This window comes from Pogona vitticeps, chromosome 13, assembly GCF_051106095.1.
Source record: "Pogona vitticeps strain Pit_001003342236 chromosome 13, PviZW2.1, whole genome shotgun sequence".
NCBI classification, from domain to species: Eukaryota; Metazoa; Chordata; class Lepidosauria; order Squamata; family Agamidae; genus Pogona; species Pogona vitticeps.
Genome location: NC_135795.1, coordinates 6,246,359 through 6,270,760, shown reverse-complemented (window position 1 = coordinate 6,270,760; position 24,402 = coordinate 6,246,359). Strand labels below are relative to the sequence as shown.

Below are 24,402 nucleotides of genomic sequence, written 5' to 3'. Positions count from 1 at the left end.
TTCTGCAACTTTTTACTTCAGTTATCATAGCACTTAATTAAAAAGAAAAATAATTCCATCTGGAAAAACAACATTAAAAAAACACTGACAGATGCATTTCACAGTTTCTGCTGTAAACAAGCACATCTCTATATAAGAAACAGAAAGCCTCCAAAGATGCCTTTAATTAAATAAGAGGTATCCAAAATCTTTACTACTTCTCATAATCCATCAAGGGGAAATGGAAAAATAGCAATAAAATTAGGAAACCAATAAACAAATACTTCTGACCCTACTGGCCTAAACCACAGATATACTAATACCTCAATCTTAGTTCAGTTTTCATATATTTTGTGTCTATACACCTGCCATTTCCCTACTTCATTTCTAAGTAAGGATGTGAATCTCTCTCATACACTGCAGCTTCACTTCTGTCATATCATGGTGACTCTTCAGAATTAATTAGATCTCACTTAATTTAGAAATCACTTACAATCATCTGCATGCCAGCCTTCTCTTCTAATACTAGGAAATGCAATAGTGAGTAATTCTGCACAGTAGTATGCAGTTCTCTTAAAATCTTCAGTCAGTCATGTGGACTCATATTAATCATGTCCCTGACCTCTTGATCAATCTACTACTCTAGAATGGATGGCATAAAAACCATTAACATGAGAGACAATGTGTCTTCCCCAACACATTTGAACCCTAAGGAAGCATCTAGTCGTTACAATTCAGTTGAGAGCAGCACATTTGACATAAGCAGCAAGACGTACAAGGATGTAAGATGTTTAGTGAGCTTTTTAGACAAAAAACACTAAAGCTAACAAACTGAAACAGCAAATTAACCAAGTGTTCTGGCATTGTTTCCAAACTTCTGTAGATTCCATATTAAAAATGAAGTGTTAATAGCTATTTTAATTTCTAAAACCATCTGCTATAAATAAAAGAGCAATCAATACTAGAAGCTTGTCACACAGCCTCCCTGCAAATAAATTCATTCTTATGGCTCTATTTTCCCTTGTTCCATATATTATCCTAGTTTTATTTCTGAGTCTGACACACAGTATTCAAACAATTGTATGCAAACAAACAATTCCTTCTACAGGAGAATTTAAAAGGAGTAAGGTTTGCTTTAAAATCTCAAAGCTATGCTATGTTACGTTGTGCTCTTTCAGCCAAATGTAGATATTTGTGTGTCCCACATCCTTCTCTGTGAACAAGATTTTTTTGAAATGCCACCAATTTCACAATCTGTATTCATACCAGCCAAATTTCCACAAAGCAGTAACCACTATAACATAATCCCCCTTTTCATGTTTTTAGCATAGGCTGAGCTAGCCCAGATGTCTAAATGTAAATACAGCATAACATAAACACACAGGAGAAGGGGGGCAGAAGACATTCGGTGTAAGGAAGACGACAAGACAACAAGAAAAACAAGCAAAAATTAAACCAATTTGTGTGCATAAGGCACCTGCTGGCTTGTAGCAGCTGAATGGCTTCAGGAGGTTCTGTTGTGGTGGCGGCAGAAGCAGCTCCCTGCAGTCTCTAAATGATTTTTTTTCCTTCTCTCTGTCTTTTCCCTTCAGCTGCCTGGCAGCAGGTAGAAAACCTTGCAAAACACCTTCTTGTTCCCATTAATATTGTATGAGAAAAGAGTGCAGCCTTGCAACCCCATTCATTTCTTTGGATTACATCTGGAAAGCCTTTCTTCCTCCATCCCCCACCATTCAAACAACTCCACCTCTGTCCTGATGGTGCATGTTAATTTCTTCTCTCTTTTTTTTTTAAAGTCAATTCACTTGCAGAGAGAGGGATGAAAAACAGCATTCACTTGCACTCTCAGCCTTCTCTCGTGTACATTCTGTCTCATACCATCCCTTTCCATCCCTCATCTCTCATCACATACGGGATTGCTATCCAAAGAAATGTAACATTCCAAATGAGGTCAGGGAAAACTGAAAGGAAGTACACATCAAGACGGGGAGAGATGCAGTTAACGGGGTATGACAGAGAACATACAGAGAAAGGGATCGCACACTGTTTTCTCTGTACTAGGTACCAAATCCTCTAATGTGTCTCTTCTAGATGCAAACAGCATTTTCAAGAATCACAACCACTGAGGAGGAGGCTGTAATAACAATTACCTGACACAGAAAAACATGGCATGGCTACTAAGCAACACAAAGGTAAGAAGAATGAACATATCACAGACCTGCAAGGCAAGTAAAGATGTGGGGTCTAGAGAAAGTAAAAATGGCAGTACTCATCTGCATGCATCCATATAAGGAAAGGTGCATGTGGGTTTTTTTGGGGGGGGAATCCTTCTCGAGCTTCGTTTGTTTGACTATGTGCACTACCCATTTGAATCAAGTACTGTTCGTATTTACAGGCAGGGAACTGTAATGTGTTTCATAGAAGGATGAAAGGCATTTGGGAACCAGAATCGTTCTAGATGATTACTTCTCATATTGACACCTTGTAACTCAAATATTAAATTGGCTACTAGTCATCTCAGACACTAGAAAGTGCCATAAGCACACAATCTCCCTTGTCAGATCCCAGCGTAGGTTACATGCGTGCAGGTACCTGAACAGAATACAACACAACACAACAAAACAAAACAATGGAAGCAACATAAAAGAAGAGGGAAGAAAGGATAGGTCGCTTACTTGTAACTGGGGTTCTTTGAGCAGTTATCTGTGGATTTGCACATTACCTTGCACTTGCTCAGATCTGTGCCAAGAACATTCTAACGATGAGATTTTAGCAGGAACCTGCTCTCACATCTGCAGCGCATAGCCTAAGTGTGCCTCGGCAATAGTCCTTCATTTCCACATCTACCAACAGGAACAAGTCACACGAGTTAGATGTAGGGTGTGTATGAGTTCACACTTAAAAAGGTGGGGGTGAGGAATCAGTTATGAGTTATGTGTGACTCCCATATATAGGTGGCTATCAAGCAAGTAAGAATGAAAAAAAACACACATCATTCTGCAAAAAGGAGGCATTTGGTCTAACTATCATATCCAGCCTATAATGGGTAGTGAATGTGGAGGGCTGCAGCCAAGCGGCAGCATGGTAGGCATCTAACAGCAGGTTACCACTACGGAACACTGTTGTGGAACAGTTATTGGGACTCAGGTGCAACTATAGTTGAAAGCCAACTATGATTTAATTTGCAGCCTGTATTATATTTGAAATCACAATCACTGGTGTCATAGAGGCTGCAGATTGATTTGGGAGTTCAGCCTTAATACTGGAAACAATACAAATTATATCACAGTCCAGAGAACACATTCTTTCTTTCCTTCTTCTGGTTTTGCCTCTGCCAATCCTTACTTCCTCTGGTCCATTCTCTGCTGATCCTTTTATGGTTCACTGTGAAACCACTTTCTCATTTAAAGCTTCAGAATATTATATTTATAACTACTATGTTTATTTATATAATGACACGGAAATGTACTTAACAGTCTAGAGTACAGAACATCAAAAGTCTGAACAGTAACTTTGCAAAATACATCATTATTCACATGTCAGAATGATTCCATAATATAGATTACCACCTTCCCATCCTTTACTCTTCTCCCTCAATTTTTAAGTAACACATGCAGGAATTACCTCATCCTTGGTCATAGTTTATCATGCCAACAGTTTAAAACCATATTAGAACACATGTAAGTACAGTGGTGCCTCGCTTAGCGATGTTAATCCGTACAGCAAAAAAAGCTGCTAAGCGATTTCATCGCTAAGCAATATTTAAAAGCCCATAGAAGTGCATTAAAATGCCATTAATATGTTCCTATGGATTTAAAAACTAACCTTACGTGAAAATCCTCCATGGGGCGGCCATTTTCGGTGCCTCTAAAGCGAGGCAACACAGCAGGCGGCCATTTTGGAACCGCCGATCAGCTGGCTGAAAATGGGGGCTTTGCGATGATCGCTTCCCTGCGATCATCGCAAAGCGAATTTTCCCCATAGGGACCATCGCTAAGTGATCGCAAAAGCGATCGCAAAAACATCATCGCAAAGCAATTTCGTCGCTCAACAGAGTGATCGCTATGCAAGGCACCACTGTAATTAACAGCATTAAGTTATTGCTTAACAACAAATGTGCCTTCCCATACACCTGATAGGATTCATGACTAGTACCCAATCTGTACATTAAAATCATGGTCTTTGGTTTTGAATATACCCCCTCCCCAGATTGAACACTCGCAAACTGTCTTTATCACTGAAACACTACCTACAGATGCGCCACACACACACACACACACACACACACACATACACACCCCTTTACAAGAATATATAACTCCTACTGCACGGAGGGGAGTAAATTCAAATTGAAAAAGCAGAAACACGCACCCAGCAGCAAAGGGAAAAAAGCTGCTTTGGAATCAAGAAGTTTGGGATCAATTCAAATTAGCCGTTGCATCATACAGTGAGTGAAAAAATATTTCGAATTTCATCCATTTTATAAGCAAATCCTGGAGTATCGTCAGTCACATTCTGAGAGGGACAGGTAAGGTCATCAAAACCGTAGCCATTACGCACATACTGAATCACTGGGTAAAAGAGCAAAAGTCCTTTGAAATGAAGTCATGGATGCTACCAAAAAGGAACAATGCAGTCCACATTTGAAACTGACACTCTTTTAAGATCCAGTGTACTTAGGGGTGATGGAAGGAGGTTAGGACGGTTATATTTTGATTCAAGTGGAACTGTGATATCTCCTTATGCATGGTCAGATATGGTAAGTCGACTTTGAGGGTGCAGAATCTGCATCAAAAAGGCTGCCTCAAACACCAGGAGGTGAAGAACAATAGTTTCCACTCCTTCACAAGATTTCCATGTTCACTGCCACAGAATTATGGATAGTGACCTCCAAAGATTCAGAAAAGATTCCATATCTTTGCATAAGATTTAACAATGGAGGGCTATTAAAGAATTTCTACAGGGATGTTACCTGAGAAAGATCTATGTAACGTTGGTGCCAACACTGCACCGGGAACTGAAAAATCATGGGTGACAGTTCCCATTTGTAAGTCATTTCAGACCTGCAACGTATAAGAACATTCAATTCAGCAGTGTCATGTGTGGCTACGGGAAAGATGCATCATGTCAGATGTAATAGAATTGGATTAATGTATACTACCCTTTGCTTATATAATAAATGTGGTCACATTGTCTGTCACTAGATGGATTCTCTTGATTCACTGAAAGACATAGAGCAAGATAAGTGCTTTTTGTATACTAGAAATTCAAAAAAACATTGATAAGGCTGCAATGGTCAATCTCTGGACCATGTGAATCCTGTAATGCTGGTAATGTGCACCCCAGCCAGTCAATACTGTGACTACTGGGGGCTACCATTATCAAAAAGGGTTGTCCACGCATCTGCTGTGGAAAGATGCTCACCACAGGAGGACATGGTACATCTCCAACATCAGAGACATCATGTTTCCCTGGTAATCCATGGACTGAAATTATCTATGAATCACTTTTGCAAGGTGCACATTCTTAATCAAGCAATTGGTGTTATGATCATGGTAGTTGCCATAAGACCCAGCAGGTACTGGATCACCTTGTCTTGTGAAGACAGGGCAGGAAACACCATACCAGCTAAAGTCTCACTGTGTGCTGCATAGAACATCTGGGGCATGGTAGAGTATGTGCATCGTAGTAATCAAACGCAGCTAAGATTTTTCTGTGTTGACACAAAGAACTAAACCTCCAGAAGAGTGAGGCTATGATCCAGAGCTGAGCTTGCATGCTTACCACCAGAAGCCAGCAATCAGTATACTACAGAGCAACTGCTAAAGCCAAGAGAAGACCATGGAACTGAAACATACTGTTTCTGAGAGTGAAAAAGAGGCACTGATGGTAGGCAGGATGGATGGCGATGGGGAGGTATGTTCACCTTTGCCATGGTCGTTGTTTTGTTGAACTGCAAGTCCTCTAGTCTTCGTCTATTATCATTAGAGATGGGCATGAATTAAGTTGTGCCTCTTTGTATGAAGATCTCCACATGGAACCACAGGTATCACATGTTTCCTCCCCTCACCTTCCAGACAGCTGCCCCACTCACAAGCCTCCATGTGCTGCCCAGATCCTCCTCCGTTACAGACTGGGAAGGAGTTTGGGCTTCCCTTCCACTTCTCCTCCAGAAGCCAACCACTCAAAAGCTGAGCAGAGAGAATCCCCATCCCTCCTCATCTGAGTGGTCAGCTGATGGAAATGGTGGGGAAGAGAAACCCAAACCCCTTCCTGGACTGGGCAGCTGGCAATGGAGAAAGACCCAGGCAGCACGCAGAGGCCTGTGGGTGGAGCAGCCATCTGGAAGGTGTGGGGAGGAAACATGTGGCATCTATGGTTCCAAACGTAGATCTTTGTACTAAGAGACACAACTTAATTCATGCCCATCTCTAATTACAGTGGTGCCTCGCTTAGTGATCACTCTGTTGAGCGATGAAATCACTTAGCGATGGGGTTTTGGCCATCGTCAGAGTGATCGCTTAGCGATGGCCCCTATGGGGAAAAATCGCTTTGCGATGATCGCAGGGAAGCGATCATGGCAAAGCAACCCTTTTTGCACAGCTGATCGGCGGTTCCAAAATGGCCACCAGAAAAACAAAACGGCCACCCGCTGTTTTGCCTCGCTTTAGAGGCATTGAAAATGGCCGCCCCTATGGAGGATCTTTGCATAAGGTCAGTTTTTAAGTCCATAGGAATGCATTAAACATGTTTTAATGCATTTCTATGGGCTTTTTAAAATCGCTCAGCAATTAAATCGCTTAGCAACGTTTTTCCTGGAACAGATTAACATCGCTAAGCGAGGCACCATGGTACTATGTGCAGTGGGATTTGAACTTAGGTCAGCTAAATGGCACTTAACTGGTATACTACATTGCCTGTCTTAAAGCTACTGACATTGGAATAAGGACACCAATGGCATAGTCATAAGTGGGGAAGCCAAGACAGCCCACTAAAACCCACAAACTAGAATGTTATTTATTAAAATGTTTAACTTTCTTCTCAGTCTTCTTTTATTTGGGGTCCAAGAAGCCAATTTTCCAAAGACTGTTTTGTGGACCATCAAATCCTCCAAACCTCTTGGTGTCAGATTTTTGTAATTTATACAACCAGTATGTCTGCACTCAGCACTGACATATATTTTAACACTTTGATGAGAGACAGTTCAATGATGAATATTTCAGAACTGAAGATTCTGACATGGAAGTCCTCAAAGCTGAGGGCTTCTCAGTAGACTGTGTGCAGAAGTGGTTCAGTGCCCTTTGCTGTGAGGTGACAAAGGAAATGATTTCAATGATTTTGGCAAATTCTGAGAATGCAAAAAACCAGGATTATCCAACACAGCCTAATCAGCATTTTCAAAGATTATTCCCAGAGGAGAAATTTAAAGTAGGATTTTTGGTTCTTGAGCCCAGTTTAGTGAAATGCCAACAAGTAAGACCAGGTAACATGAATCTTAGCCTGAACAAAAACACATTCTGAATGTCTATCTGAGAATGTTTATCTCCTACAGTCAGTCAGTGAACATTTTGAACAAGGCTAATCAGATTACACAACTCTTCTCTCAACAGCTCAGAAATCTCCCCACTTTCCTGCAGCAATCATGTTTTGGTAACTTCCAGTAACAGCAGTACTCTACATCAAGTTACTTTTGAAATTCCACAATTTTGTCATGCAGGGTGAAAAAGAGCCATATGAGTCCTTGGCAGCAACTACATACACATGTTGGCTGATTGATTTTTATTCAGTCCTAAGCACTCTGAGAGCACTACAGCATGGGTGACAATTAGTGATAAGAAAAAAAAAAGCTTCCATTTGTATTATTAGGAACTCTTTTCCCACCAATGGGGGGGGGGGAATTTTCACTGACTGCGATAGAAAGGACTATCTCTCCTACTAGAAATTCAACGGGGTTATACATCTAGAAACAACTTGAAGTCTCCTAATATGTTCCTCCTGATACAAAGGGAAGCTTTTTCCTCATGACTCATTGTACCCCATACTGTAGTGTCCTCAGAATATTGTTTGCTCTGTCCAACTCTTTGTGACCCCGTGGACCAGAGCACGCCAGGCCCTCCTGTCTTCCACTGCCTCCTGGAGTTGGTTCAAATTCATGTTGGTCATTTCGATGACACTGTCCAACCATCTCGTCATCTGTCGTCCCGTTCTCCTCTTGCCTTCACACTTTCCCAAGATCAGGAGCTTTTCCAGAGAGTCTTCTCTTCTCATGAAATGGCCAAAGTATTGGAACCTCAGCTTCAGGACCTGTCCTTCCAGTGAGCACTCAGGGTTGATTTTCTTCAGAATGGATGTCTGTTCTCCTTGCAATCCAGGGAAGTCTCAAGAGTCTCCTCCAGCACCACAATTCAAAAGCATCAATTCTTTGGCGGTCAGCCTTCTTTATGGTCCAGCTCTCACTGACATGGTATTCTCCTTCGAACAGTTGCAGGAAAAATGTAGGCATCAACAACAGCCACTCTTTGTGGCCTTCACATATCTCACAAAGGCCTTCCATGTGATAACCCTTCAATTATTTAATGGCAGCTGCCATATCTAAGCCAGTTTTCTTTTCAAAAGAGTAAACAGGTCCAACTTCCTCAACTACTTCTCATACAGTTTGGTGCTCAACCCTTTATAGGGGATAAATAAGAATTGGTACTGGAAAATGTGAAGGATATAATAATCTTGTTCTTTCCTTCCTTTTGCTTTTACTTTAAAATGGTCTTCGAATTTGAACTTCTGTTTTCTTTGAGCCAATGTGGTTAGTGGCTAGATTATCAGACTATGACTCAAGTGACCTGGGTTTAAACCTCTGCTTAGCCATAGAAATGTGTGGTTTAGGCATCTAGCTGTGGAATCAGAAGCTGGGAGTTCAATTCTCCACTATGCCTCCTTCACAGGTGATTTGATGACCCATAGGGTCTCTTTCTGCTCTGCAATTCTAAGATTATCATCATCATCATTATTAAACTGACCGAGGCACTGCAGTGATGTTTCGTGTAATATCTCACACACTCTGGAAACCAAGTGTCCCCAAGTTTTAAATGCACACCATGGAATCTGCAATATTCTAGCAAATCAGAATACAGCATGCTCAGTATAGATAAAAAGTTCTATAAAACAACTTAAAAATTATAATATTATAAATCCAGATGAGGAATAAATGTTTTGCTTATCTAGGTACACTTACAAGAATTCTGGAATAAAAGACACAAGTTACAAGATCAAAAAAACACAAATACTTGTGAAATTCTAGTGGTGTTTTAGGTTTTGCATTGTCTGCTGAAAGAGAAACAACCTAGAGTGTATATGGACCTAAAAGCTGAGAAGATGGCATTCAAGTACAGTAATTTAAAATCCATTTTATCTAAAAGAAACGAAGAAAGATCATTAGTAAAAAATATCTATTACCAATTACCTGGTCATATAAATATGATTTTCCCCATCAACTCCACCTAGGATTCAGCAACACTAATAAACAGATACAAGTCATTCCCATTTGCAACAAAAACAAGGCACCACAGGCATGTACATAGCTTTCCAAATCCAGATCATCTCTGCTGTGCAAAGGCAGCTTTTGATAAATGCTATCTGACAGCCTGGTGGCTGAAGCAAACAGTAATAGGACAACATGCTTAATAACAGGATTAGCTTTAAACTGCTTCTTTGACTTTTGAAGCCCAACTGCCCTGTCTGCTGCTCCCCCTAAAAGAAATGTATCACAGATACATGTCATAAGGAAAACCACTAAAAAAATTCTGCCTTGTCATGTGTTAAGTGTGTTGAAGCACATCACTTCTTTACAGAGGTTTAGATACAGAAGAGTTCTTCTACATTTCTTCATTGGGGCAAACAGAATCACAAAAGTGTGCAGCTAGAACACACCCCAAGAAGCACTCAATTCCCCCCTTTACTAAAGCAGGGAATCCACAGCTACAGCATCTCTCACTCATAGCCACACAACCTGTTAAATAAATCTAGCTTTCTGAGGTAGTCTATTCCACCGCCATACAGCCCTTAAGTGTCAGGAAGGTCTTCCTATTGTTTTGTCAAAAGCTCTTTTCTTGTTATTTGAACCCATTAATTCAGGCTGTTTCCTATTAATTGTGCATCTGAAGTCTTAAAAATATGTTTCCTCCATCTTCCTTGTGAAAGCCCTCAAATATTTAAATATTAGATTACTATTATTTCATTTCTCAACAGATCCTCGCAGGAATTGATTTCGAGACCCTTTATCATCTTGATCACTCTTCAAATTGGTAAAGGGTAAACATTTTAACATTTTCAAGGTAACTCCTTTGAATCACAACTTGCTTTGGGGCAGACATTAAAATCACCGACTATTTTAATAGTTCTCTTTACTAACGACCAAACTATATGCTACAATGATCTGTCATTAGGAGATGCAATAATGACTCAGGCAGATCTCTATGACTGAGCAATCATACTTGGAAATGAAGCTTGTGTTTATGTACCAATGATTAATCACAAAACCTTGCCAACTAATCAATAACATATAGGAGGCATGAAAACTTCCTGCTATAACAATCTCAAGGGATTCCTCTTTTAATACATTCAGAATATATCTATTACTCCTAAAAATCTGACTCCTGAAAAAGAATTAAAAAGCAAAAGCAGCACACATTCATTCATTTGTTTGTTTGTTTGTTCTATTTTATTTCATTTTATTTAAAATGTGTATATGCTGTCATTGGAAGGAAGGACCATAGCTTTGAGAGAACACATATTTTTACATGCGGAAGCTCTGACATTCAATTTCCAACAGTTCTAGTTAAAAGCCACTTCAAGTTGTATGAAATACCTCCTGCTGTTTGACCCTGGAAAGTCAAAAACAATACTGTACTAAATAAAAGAGCGTCTTAATAACAAAGCAGCTTTCTTGCCAGAATGCATCTACCAGAGTGCAGCCCATACCTTTATCAAGAAGACAGAAATCTATCTTATCAAAGCTGCAAATAAGAAGACCCTAATCTTTCTTTTCCTACAAAATCCCTGGAATTCTATGAAAGGCTTGGTATTTCCAAGTGATACATTTCCATGAAACAAACATGCTCAGGTTTTTAAGATATCAAAAATGGAAAATGATGAAGTATAAAATGACGCTTAGAACTATAAGGCAACAGATCTGATAAACCTGGATACAAATGTGCTGTCTCAGTACTCTAATCATATCTGAAACCAGAGACTTAACGCGTTTGTCTTTCTTCCCTCCACTGATTACAAGGAACAAGCTAACACTAGGAGAGTCCGTATATGAACCTAGACCAGCTAAAAACGAGCTTTGAGCTTGCAAGCTCCCCCACTCTCCCAGCTTGGCCACTTCCTTTTAACAACAGCTCAACATGTTATCCAACCCATAAAGTATGAGTAAACTTAGCTATGCTTTGTGGAAACAAGCTATGTAGTTGGATTTGCCTTATTTCAACAAACAATCATTGAGATGAATGGCACTTTATTGAGTTCAAACCACATGATAATCAATCAAAAATGGAAACAAATGTTCCCAAATCCTGCTTACAGCTTCAGGTGCACAGGAGAAGAAGTGGGGTGTATAAATCTGTGGAAACCTTTCACCTGACTTCCTCTACCCAGTGAGTGCAAGCAGCAAAACAACTATCCCCAAACCTCTGAGTCTTCTCCTGAGCCTGCATCCGAAGTGCCAGTGTTTTTCTGATCTTGGATTTCTACTAATTCTACTGTTTAACTGGGGAGTGTTTGTAATACCTTTTTTGTAGCTGTATCATACTGTTGGCTCATATTCAGCTTGCGATCTACAACTTCTTTCCTCTTTCTTCTCTTTTTACAGTTTAAGGACATACCATTTTTGTAAATGTCTTATGGATGCTTGTTTTCATACAACAACTAACAAGAATATGATCAGACTTCACATCTTTATACAAACAGAAAACTTAGCAGGCTACTTCAGAGTTTTCCTTCTTGGTCTCCAATTTAACAATAACTGCTTCTAAAAACAAAAACTTACGGAAGTGCCTTGTCTCAGATACACCATTCTCTTACATCCAGCACAATCTCTATGGTCAACCAGCATATCAGCTACTCAGCTTACAATTCCATTCTATCATCCCGCCCACCCTTTCAACTATTTTAACAGACTCTTCTCGCATCTAACCAATCAAAACTTGATGCATATCTATATAAGGACATACTGTATATCACCACAGAGTCCACTTAACCACAGTTAACTGCTACATGCAAATTATATTAGTATCTTGTCCAACCAAAACACTTCATGTTAAAAATCTGTAATCCATCTTGTCGTGCAGTGGTTACACCGCAGTACTGCAGCCAAACCTCTGCTCACAACCCAGGTTCAATCTCAGTTAGCTAGCTTGAGGTTGACTCAGCCTTCCATTCTTCCAAAGGGGGGGTGTAGCCTGCATAATTATATCGTAAACTGCCCAGAGAGAGCTTTAAGAACTATGGGGCTGTATATAAACAATATGCTTTTGCTTTTAATTTATTCATTTTATTTTAAGTGTGTATATGACACTCAATTTTACAACTCTATGAGGCCATTCATAAGCATGAAAAAAACAATAAAATCAAATGTTTTACAATAATAGCAAGTAAATCAAGAAAAACAGAATAAAGATGTTAAAATATTAGAATATTAAAATATTAAAAGCCAAAATTTAGAAACTAAAAATACATAAATAAAATCTAGGAATAAATGTCTGCTGGAAGAGAAAGTTCTTAGATTAGTGTCTAAATGCTACCAGTCAGGATAACATGTGGATTTTCTTTCAAATGCATTCCACAGACATGGGGCAGCTACAGCAAATGCTTTCTCTAATAGGTACCTCTTGCATCACTCTGAATGATGGCACCACGAGAAAGCCCTTGAAGCACTATCTTAATGATCAGGGAGGGACATATGGGAACACAGAATGCTCCTAAACCACTCAGAGCTTATAAATTACTACTAAGGTATTGTATTTGGCTCAGAAACTGAGAGGTAACTAAATGCAAAAATAGGCAATACCACTAAAAATCATCAACAAGTTTTCATGGATTAAAACACCACTGCATCAGGCTTGTACCAGTGAGAAGAACTTAAAACCCAAAGCTTAAAGTCTAAACATAAATGAGAAGGTGGGTTTTGCCAGGAAAGTTGGTTGTAGATGTTAAGTCCAGCAGTATTTTGCCAAGCTTGTCTCTTAGATGGAAGTCAGAGTCTTGTTATTTTTTTATAGCTACAACTGAAGCAGCTGTGGAATGAATTTAGCAACCCAGTTCTCCAAACAAAGAAGCACAGGCCACATGCGTACCCACACCTCTTCATCTGGCCTATGTTCGACCTTGGAACGTTTTTGTTTGGTGGGGGGACAGAAAACCTGAGTCCTCCATCTGAAAATTGTGGTGATAATTTAGCAAACTCAGGTCATGGTCACAACAGCGAAATGTGCCCCTGTAGCTACATGACTTTTAATCATGTTCTTATCATACTTTGAGGTCATGTGGTATTTATTCCATGATGTGTGTCCTAATGTGTTTTGGGTTACCAAGTCATTTCCTTTCAATTGAATAAGCACCTAGAGCATCTTGTAGAGAGAGACTGTTTGACAGAAGTTAACTCACACAGCAACACAAACACCATGATTTTTTAAGCAAAAGCATTTTAAAAGGACTTGCAAGGTGACAGTAGTTCAAAAAAGTTGCAATAAGATCATTGGCACATGCAGCAATGAAACTTTTTTTAAAAAAAGATCCACAAAATAAACTTATCAGTCTCGGAAAAAAACAGTCTTGCAAAGCATGGTCATAGAAAAAACCGTCTTGTGAGGCACCATAGCGATCTCAAAAACCAATCGTCTTGCGGGTTTTTCGTCCCGCGAGGCAATCGTCTTGCGAGGCACCACTGTATATCCTACCTATAGAGCAGATCACACTACCATGAATCATTGTTTACAGTATTGACAAGGAGTGGGAGTCAGTGCAACAATGTAACAGAGAAGAGACACAAATATTTTAAAAAGAAAAGATTATGTTCCTGTTAATTAACAGTCAACTTAATGCTTGTTAACACAACAATAATCGCAAGATATATATATTTAAGGTGAAAGCTTCTCAAATGGGAAAAGCAGTAAATACAGTGGTGCCTCGCATAGCAATCGCTCCATATAGCGACGAAATCACTTTGTGATTGACTTTTTGCCATCGCAAAAGCGATCGCTTTGCTATGGTCCCTATGGGGAAATTTCCCTTTGCGATGATCGCAGGGAAGCGATCATCGCAAAGCCTTCATTTTCGCACAGCTGATCGGCGGTTTCCAAATGGCCACCGGATAAACAAAATGGCCACCGCTGTGTTTCCTCGCTTAAGAGGCACCGAAAATGGCCGCCCCTATGAAGGATCTTCACTTAAAGGTGAGTTTTTAGCCCATAGGAATGCATTGATCATGTTTTAATGCGTTTCTATGGGCTTTTTATTTTCACTTAGCGATGTTATCGCTTAGCAGTGATTTTTTCTGCAGTAATTAACATCGCTAAGCGAGGCACCACTGTATTTATTAATCTTCCAATATGACATAAATTCTTATATCTCCTCTACAATTCATGGGTTGAGTACTGTCTGAATGAACTTCACTGAGACAAGTCTTCAGGAAATAATACTACCAGATGCCTGAACCTCTTTACAGAATGAAATTCTGGCATCTTATTTATCCAAATAGAAAATGGATAAATAAATCCACAGAATTATAGTAGCCTGCTAAGAATGAATAGTTTTCCTGTTGATTATGTAGGAAAGATTTTTCTTCCTCCACAATGAATATTCCTGGCAAATTTAAAAATAAAATAAGCCATAATTCCCTATGAATTTCTTCAGTTGCTTATATAGAATTCCAGGTACTTGCCACCATCATTCATCATCTATTGCTATGTTTTAATTTTGAAAGTTATAATCCTGAACATCATTCCTCTTTTTGTAAAAAAATTTTTACTATATGTTTCACTTTTGTATCGCATCTCAACGGCGAACAAAACTACAATTCTGTTACTAAACACATCCCCTGCAGGTAATACAGAATGAAGTCCAAGGCTTTTTAAAATGGTACTCAGAAGCAAATGTTGGGACTAATTATCCCAGATAATCTCAACTGTCAAGACATCTTTGATTCATTAGGTCCTCTAGTCAGCACCTTGCAATGTAATTACTGGGCTTTAATTACAGACGTGCTTAAGAGAGAGATAGAACTCTCTAAAGTTCTTCAAAGGATATAACTCTGATGATGGTTGTACACTGGCATTCTCAAAACTGCTGCCCATATGAGTTTCATCATGAGGAAAACTAAGATTCAAGGAGAGTTTTTATCATTGGTAACTGAAAATTGCAAATATTGATACAATATAAAGAAATACTATGGTCATGTATGAATTAAATAGTTCGCCAATTCTTGTGTGGCTCAAGTTATTTCAGTGAAATGTACAGTGATTTATACAGAGATCAATTTGTTTCAGACATTCATATCACTATTACCTTGCAACTTATTTGAATGGCATTTAGATCTCTCTGTGAAAAATGAAATGAGGCATTGAAGAATCTTCTGCACATTCCCACTCCAGTCCTACCGTTGCCTGCTCTTTCCCACCATAAGCTGTATCACATCAAGAGTCCTGCTAGTCATATAGGTAACAAAAGATATCCACAGTTTTTATTTATTTTGTTTTTGTATTACTCTTTAACTATCCTATTCTTCAACTACACAAACTGACTCACAACATTTATAAATATACAACAAATACACTAGGAAACACATAAAAAAGAACAAAAGAAAAGCAAAAAGTTTTCTGATGTTCCTGATCAGTACACAGTTGGTTGTATAGGTTTTACAGGCTGTTTGGCCATATTCTGAAGGTTTTTCTTCCTAACGTTTCACCAGTCTCTGTGGCCGGCATCTTCAGAGGACAGGAGTTAGAACTCTGACTTCTGGTGTAGTGTGTGGGATAGTTGAGTATTTGTACCTGTGGGATCAGCTTTTTGTCCTTTTCAGGAGATTGGGTGATTATGGTGATCAGAGTGTTTTTTGTTATGGGTGTATTGTTGTGATAAGGGGGGAGATGACCGGTCACTGTGATTGATGGGTGTCATTAGCTAGTCTTTTGTGTGCAGTCATCAAACAGACCAGAGCCAACGAAAGGTAAGTCATCAATTCGCATCTTAGAATCCTCTGAGATGCTCACATGACTTAGCCAAGCACGTGTTCATAAGGCTACAGCTGTGACCATACAGTATATTTGGAGGCTGCCTCCATAATGTGTCGCACCGTGATCTGCTCTTGCTGTGCCAATGCCATGGCCTCTTGGTGAAAATTGAGGCCCCTAGGTTTGTACTCTCCAGAGGCAGACTGTAGAGATGGAAGAGCCTTGTTCCAAAGGAACCTGTGGTAGGCTCCCATCGCGGCTAGATAGTTGGAAGCCCGTAGGTTAAAGGATGTGAGAGAGCAAACTCGACGACCAATGATATCCAATTTCCTACCCTCCTTGTTATTTGGAGTGGCGCTGGATCGGTTACGAGAATGATTCTGGGTCGCATCTACAATCACAGAATTAGGAGGGGGATGCATGTTGGTACCGTGGGTTTTATACAGATTCTCAATCCTTCACAACATCTGGGACACTGAGGATGGTTTGGCCCAGGACTGTTTAAGAGCTTGAACAGTGATGGGATGAACCCCATATGAAGTGGGGGTGTTTGATCCTCATCAGTATCTTCATATACCTTGTCAGATTTGGACTGGGTTGGTTGTTGAACGTTGAGGTCTATGGCCTTGGCAATGCAGAGGATTAGCTGGGAGTAAGAGGAGAAATCCTCTGATGGTGATGGAGGGTTGACATCAGCTACATTGGAATCAGGAGTAGGAAGACTGGGAGGTGATTCCTGTGGGACCATGGAAATGGAGCATCCAGAGTCCAACGGATGTTCTGGTGAGGGTGATAAACCCTGCTGATGTGATGAGGTAGATGTATCAGTAGGGGCTTCTGTCTGGTGGCATTTAGAGGCTCCAGTACCACGCCTTCCCTGTACCGGTTGTGCGGGGAGGCCTGGTCTATGCTTTTGAGACCTTCTAGAGTCAATGGTACTGGGTAGCATAAATTGTGGTAACCTGTACAGACGCTGAACAGTCCTGAGAAGGGGCAGCGGTATTAGCAGATGGTACAGGAGGATCTACCGATGTTTTTGACTTCTTCAGTATCAAGGTTGAAGGAACCGGGGCAACTGAAGCACGTCGTTTGTGAGTCCTCTTATGGGGCTTTGGTACCAAAGCAAGGAAAGGGCTCTCATCGTCAGAAGACTGAACGTAGTAGTGGCCAGTACGGTATTGAGGAAGGGAGGGGGACGCTGAGGAGTCTGATGGATAAAAGTATGCATACCGTAAACAGTTAGGATCAACGTAACGTTCGTATCAATACCCGTGTGGATAATGCCGATACCGCTTAGGTGGCAGTTCATAGAAGAGAGAAGGCTCATAAACTGTTACTTGTTTGGGCTGATGATGTCGAGCCTGAGAGCCTGGCGATACCGGCAGTCCTGAATGACTCGGAGGCTGAGAGATAACGGTATCAGAATGGCCAGTATCTTTGATATGGTGGGGTTTAGATTTTTTTCTTCCTTATAGGAACTGGATCTGCGGGGAACAGATATTGATCTAGACTCACACCCAGACACAGAGCAACCCACAGATTTGGGGCTCAAAGAGGCCGAGTAAGGCAGCAGCATTACCTTGGCACAGGTATCCGCCCAAGATGGAGATTGAGCTAGCAAAGGAGATAGAGGAGGGCTAGAGAGTATGCACCTCCCTGTTTGTTGATGTAGTAGAATGCTATCGTATTGTCTGTGGTCACCTGGACTGCGGAACGCTTTGAAGATCGCCAGCAATTCGGGGTTGTTGATGTGGAGAGTTTTTTCATAAGGGGACCGGGTGGCATGAACTTGAAGGTCCTTGCAATGTGCACCCCAACCAACGTGCAGGATATGTAATAATGGGCTCAAGTTGCAGGAAGTCATATTTTGGTTGATTATCAGGGAAAAAAATATCCTAATTGTTAGAGCAGTACAACAATGGAACCAATTACCTTGGCAGGTGGTGAGCACTCCAACACCAGAGGTATTCAAGAGAAAATTAGATAACCATCTGTCAGATACATACTTTGATTTGCCTTCCTGCCTTGAGCAGGATTGGACTTGGTGACCTTATGGGTTTTTTGTTTGTGTGTATGTTCTGTTTGTTTTTCTTTTGTGGTTTGTTTTTGTTTGTTTGTTTGTTTGTTTTTGGCCTGCCAATAATAACAAACTACAGGTACATGCAAAAAAAACTGTTACATGCGGGGAATGACAATTATCAGATAATTGTCACAGAGTAGTAAGTACACCTAATCATTACAAAGCAATGAACAGCACAATCAATTCTGTTTTGAAAAACAGTATCCCAAGCACTGAGCAAGAACTGAACTCCCCAGTCTTATTCCAAACTACAGCAGTCCTAAGACTGCTCTGTCTTCCCATAGCAAAAATGCACACATTAGTAATCCATCCCTCAACATTTTGTCAGGAAATAGTGAGTTATATGCTGGAATGAGTGACGTTTTGTGATTTTCACTCTGCAGTACATCAAAATGGACCCCCTACTGAGACAAATTGCTGCGAATGTGCAAGAAGGACATGTTGAAAGATATAGCAGGGGAGACGCAGGGACTTAAGGAGATTAATGATTTTTTTAATGTTCTGGCAAATATGTCAGAAGAGAGGAACAGAGAAAGGCCAAAGGCTAGTTTCAAGTCCCCCAATTCATCTTTTTACAGGTTGCTGTCTTTCTAAATTTATATCAAGAAAACTGCCAACACAGTCCACAGCTGCCCTCCCGGATGAGCTTAAAAATGTATGAGACTCTTTTTTTTTTAGCAAATTGCTCTTTCAGAGAGAGATGGGGGGTGAAAAAGGAAGGAACAAAGGCATAAATCTGAACCTTGGGCACCTCCATGAAGTTTTTTTGCTGCCAGACACTCACAAATTCAAGGGGAAAGGGGGGAATTAAGCCAATCAAGATTTATATTTAAATATTTCAATAATTCCTTTATTTTATTACAATTTTTTTCTAACAAAACTGAGCAGGGGGAAAACTTATTTGGTTTCTGTTTAATAAGAACTGTTTCATACATTCTGAACAAATATGGAAACAGAATACAATTATTATCTATTTTATTTGTTTGTTTTCATTTGTATGCTATTTTTCTCTCAGTTAAGGGCCCAAGGCAGATCATGGTTTATTTTGAAACCAACAAACTAAAACCACAATAAACTATCACACTTAGAAACAATTAAACATGCAACAGTATTAAAACAAATTTTAAAAACAGTTTACTCCATTTAACGATGAATCCGCTTGATGGTGAGGTTTTTTGCGATCGCAAAATGATGGTTTGAATGGAGGTTTTCCACTTTGCAACGGTCAGTTCCCTGCTTCGGGAACCGATTTTCGCTTTACGACGATCAAAAACAGCTGATAGTTGGGTTTCAAAATGGCCACCAGCTGAAGAAAATGGCCCCCCACTGTGCTTAGGGATGGATTCCTCGCTGCACAGGCACTGAAAATGGCCGCCCCTATGGAGAATCTTTGCTGGATAGTGAGTTTTCAGCCCGTTGGAACGCAGTGAACGGGTTTCAGTGCATTTCAATGGGCTTTTTTATTTCGCTTTATGATGTTTTCGCTCCACAGCGATTTCGCTGGAACGAATTAACGTTGTCAAGCGAGGCACCACTGTATTAAAAAACCCTTAAAACACATAAAAATAAGCATTAAATAAAAATAGTGTCCAGCACACAAAACTGAAACTTGTTCAATTAATTAAAAGCCCACCTAACAAGTTTGTCTTTACTTGCTTCTGGAAGGACAAGAACGGGAGGGCAAAATTAGCCTCATTATAGACCATGTTTATTTTTATTATATTTATTTATTTAATTTATACCCCGCCTATCTGGCCCACCGGACCACTTTAGGCGGCTTCCAAATATAAAATCAAATAATAAAACATAGACAAATACATAATAATCAAACAAGAACAGCAGTAAAGATAAAAAGGAAAAGTAAGAAAAAATCAAGAGTTGGCTGGAGGGAAGGCCTGAATAAACAGCCATGTTTTTAATTGGGTTTTAAAGGTGCCCAGCGTGGGGGCCGCGCGAATTGCCGGAGGGAGATTGTTCCAGAGGCGAGGAGCCACCGCCGATTTGCTCTTTTTCACCATCTCTAGTCTCTGTCCCATTCATTCCATCATCCTCAGTTACCTACTAAACAAATGAGCTAGTTTCACTGCAATCTGTCGAAAGGGCCACCTCCACATTCCATAGATCTGCCAAGGCCTCTACAAGATCATCAGCCAAGACAGTTGGAAACTGCCCAAGAGCTGTCAGGAAATCATGTGAATCATTTTAATTTACCCTCCATTCCTGCAGAGGCTCAGAATTCCAATAAACGTAAAATACTGTAATGACAGAGAGTGTAAACCATGAGATCAGCACTTGTCACCTCTCTATATTTACAAACTGTCACATAAATATGTTCAGCAGTCAGGAATATTATTGTTCAGTGACCTTGCTCCAACTAGAGAAGTAACTAAATGTTTTGAAATGACTATAGTAAATTATTGTTCAAGTCTCAATTTTAAAAGCACTTTCTTTTTCAGGGCTACTTTTTCTTTCTTCCTATTTTTGTTGTTGTTGTTCAAAAACACCAGGCACAGTCAAAATTATAAAAACATTGACTGGTATTACATAACAGTTTTTAACCAAAAATCTAAGTATCTGTTAAATATCAGTATGCATGCTGTTCCTAACACTGCCGTTTTATGTAGCTCTGATGGTGTGATTTCTGAGATCTGTAACTGTTTATAGTACTGTGTGAAGTTTCTTGATATTGTTCCCAAAACACTGAAATGTGTTTCTTCCAGAGGCAAGATGTTTCAATTGCCAGGTCTCTCTATTTTTTAAATTTTTTCCAGTTCTTTATTTTCAGCTCTGGTATCCCCTGGAATTGCAATGTGAATGAACCAGACATTTCTTCGTTCTATTACTACTATGTCTGGTGTGTTATGTTCAAGGTGTCTATCACTTCAGATCTGGAAATCCCACAAGATCTTGACTTCCTTATTTTCTTACACCTTCTCTACCTGGTGTTCCCATGGGTTTTTGGAGGCTGGCAAGTTATATTTTTTGCAAAATGACCAGTTCACTAATTTTGCCACTCTATCATGTCTAATTCTGTAATCTGTTTGTGCAATCTTTAGACATTTGCAGATGGGTTGTGACACATTGGCTACGGGGAGAGGAGGGGAAGTACCAGAGAGACTATATCCACAACTGGCATGACATCGCCGCCACCGGGCACATGCGTGTGCCAAGGAGCCTTGTAAGTGAACCAGGCTGGTTCTGGGGACGAGGGAAGGACTGCTGGGACACCTGTGCTGGCAAGTTTCATATTTGTCTCCCCCCGGAGACAAATACAAAGCTCCCATGTCTAATTAAAACCATAGTGCTTTGTTTTTCCATGTCCACCCAAGCCTGAACATCACACCTCAATTGTCTACGTCACCAAAACACTATCTACAGACAATACATCCAGTCTTCACCAGAACTTACCATAACTAATTACACACAAGAAAGCCTGATGAAATAATGCCCAACAGAAAAAAATTAAAGCCCCCCGCCAGTGGCAGAGAATGTAAGTCGCTTTGGGAGCAAAAAGGGTGAATCAGCCCTTCGTCATGTAGTCAGTTTAAAAAACAACAACTTCAAATTCACTCATTTTACAAGTGCAGCAAATGCCACGTTATTTGATTATGTATTCACACTCAGTGTTAAACCTGATTTTTCTAATGTTTTTTTTTTCCAAATTAAGCTAGATCTTGAAAAGCTCACAAACCAGATATGAAGCATGAGTGCCTAGGTTTCCTGACCAGGTCTAGCTTCCATAAAACAATGACTTGTATCCAAATTTTATTTTCTATAACAATAGGACAAAAAGAGACCCTCTCTACTAGCCACAATAATATGTATCCTTTCAGTAAGTATCTAGTTTAGTGTTTTGCATTCCATGATGATCTACAAAGTTTTAAACAGCAAAATATACAAAACAATTACATAGAAATTGGCTCAAATTCAGGTTAAAGACGAAGTCATTAATTGCCTAACTTCAAAATACTGTACACAGAAAATTGAAAGGAAGAGATAGAGATATTCATTTGCAGTTACAAACTATCAGAACTTCTGTATCTTGCCAATATGAGAAAAAACTTCACACTAGCTTCCAGGATGTGAGTATTAGTTTCTTTTCCCCATAGGCAAAGGATTAAAAAGGAAGAGCATCAAGAAATACTTTATCTACAAATGTGTCAGCCAGCAAAGCATGAGTTTCCTGAGGAGTGCAAGGAGGGAGTCTGGACTTCAGAGATGCAATTTCCTTTCACAGCATGAAGCTTGATCCCTGTCCTTTGTTTTCTAAAAATAGGATTATTTATTTTTGCTGGTAAGCAAGGAGGTTTTAATGCAACAGCTCCTGCAGGTTTGCCTACAACTTGGGAAGCCCCTATCTAGATAAAAAAATGACAGAATATGGCAGATAGAAGGGGGAGATACCTCACATCGCAATCTGTCAGCTGGCTTATTGTTGTTGTTATGCACTGTTAAGTCAAGAAAAGACTTATAGAGACCCTTATAAGATTTTTCAAGATCAGTGAGATATTAAAGGAGTGGTTTTATCAGTACCACACCCCAAGTCAGTTTCCATGGCTGAGCAGAGATTGAAACACTTTTCTCCAGAGTCCAGGTCCATCACTCTATCCACTACATTGCACTGGGAAGCTGAATAAAGATTCTCTCCATCTGGGCAATGCAGACACAATGGGGGTGGCAGGTCAAACCGATCAACTAGGGCCAATAGAGCTACACTGTTCTAACTGGAAACTATAATTTGCATAGGTCAGACATAAGAACATACCTAAACTCACATAAAAATTGAAACTTGTTTATTCATTGGGTTTCACATTCCTAGACGTTCTAATACAGTTCTTCAATATAATTTGACACAGATTTTTAACAACTAGCTTTGCAGATTAATGTAATAATAGAAGGAAAATTAAGACCCAAGATGAGGAGGGCCTCTGTCCTTCACAAATTGACAGCAATCTACAAGTGTGCACTGTGGCATAGTGCTACTAATAGACGTTTGATAGTACAATATAATCCATTCCAGCAATATAAGCAAAAACAGCCAATAAAAGAACGTAATAACTGACTTTCATACAAGTTTAATCAGTAAGTAGACTTGGTTTTTTGTGGAGTTCTAAAGCAAGCTCTTCTCTACACCACACATTCTCAACCTGTTTTTGGCCATGGCCATAAACACAAAATGGAAGAAATATAGGCTGAATCAGGATTGTATAAGCCACATAACCAACCTTATAAGGTGGTCTGTGAAGACTTGTTTCCAACCTGTGCCCCCCCTTCAAATGTGCCATGGCCCCCATTGAGAATGGCTGCTCTACACAATGTGTTCTCTCCCAACACCTACATGTACTTTAGATCTGGCACTTGATATCTTACTTGCTTTACAACATTTTCAAGTAACATATGCAATGGCTGATTGATCCTTTGTCTTGAGGGATACATAAAAGACACTTCACACAGTAATTTTTCCTGATTCATCTACTTCCATTCTTTCTTTGTTCATGTCAGAAGTACCACAGTACAATTTATATATTAGATAATCGGGGTGCGAACTAATCATCCACATAGGCTACACAAGGGTATAATTAGGAGCTATGACTAGTGTCAGTTGAGCAGACAACACTATGATATATTAGGTGGGTTATAAATTCTTAATGGACAACAGGAAACCCCCCTCCTTTATTTTCAAGATTCACAAGCCAATATATAAATTTCCCTCAGAAACATCACACACAAAATTCAATATGTTGAAAATAATCTAACCCAAGTGCTCACAGAATTACGTTTACTAATATATAATTATGTAATGCATATTATATGATTATACAACATTAACTGTTCCTTCTTCTTGACAGTTAAGCTGTTTAATCAGTAAACAGCAGAGATCAGTAGCAGATATAAAATAGCTAAGCATCTCAAAGAAGTCACTGCAGTATGAAAGAGATATGTTGCAGAATAAACTCTTTTCTGGCTGAATTGGATGGCATTACAACACATATGTAATTTCATCAAGCTGAGGGGGGGGGGGACAAATGGGACAGTAACTGATGAAGTCTTTAAAATAAGATAAACAGAGAGGAAATTTGCAGAGGATTTAAAATATTTACCCCCTTCTAGAATTGAAGG

General features: G+C 39.7%; 1 protein-coding gene across 11 annotated transcripts in view; it reads right to left on the bottom strand.

Annotated features, from left to right (window-relative positions):
* The window catches only part of LOC110086925 (ankyrin repeat and fibronectin type-III domain-containing protein 1), a 316,329-nt gene that overhangs the window by 280,785 nt on the left and 11,142 nt on the right, over positions 1–24,402 (bottom strand). For 3 of the 11 annotated variants that reach the window (XR_013539113.1, XM_072982921.2, XM_078381376.1), the window contains exon 1: positions 2,655–3,027. The exons of 3 other annotated variants lie outside the window; for them this stretch is intronic. The gene's annotated coding sequence lies outside the window, so the exon portion shown is untranslated. Of the gene's footprint in view, positions 1–1,456; positions 1,942–2,654; positions 3,028–24,402 lie in introns of those variants that run through there. 5 more of the 11 variants (XM_078381380.1, XM_078381381.1, XM_078381375.1 and 2 more) reach the window with 3 other exon arrangements.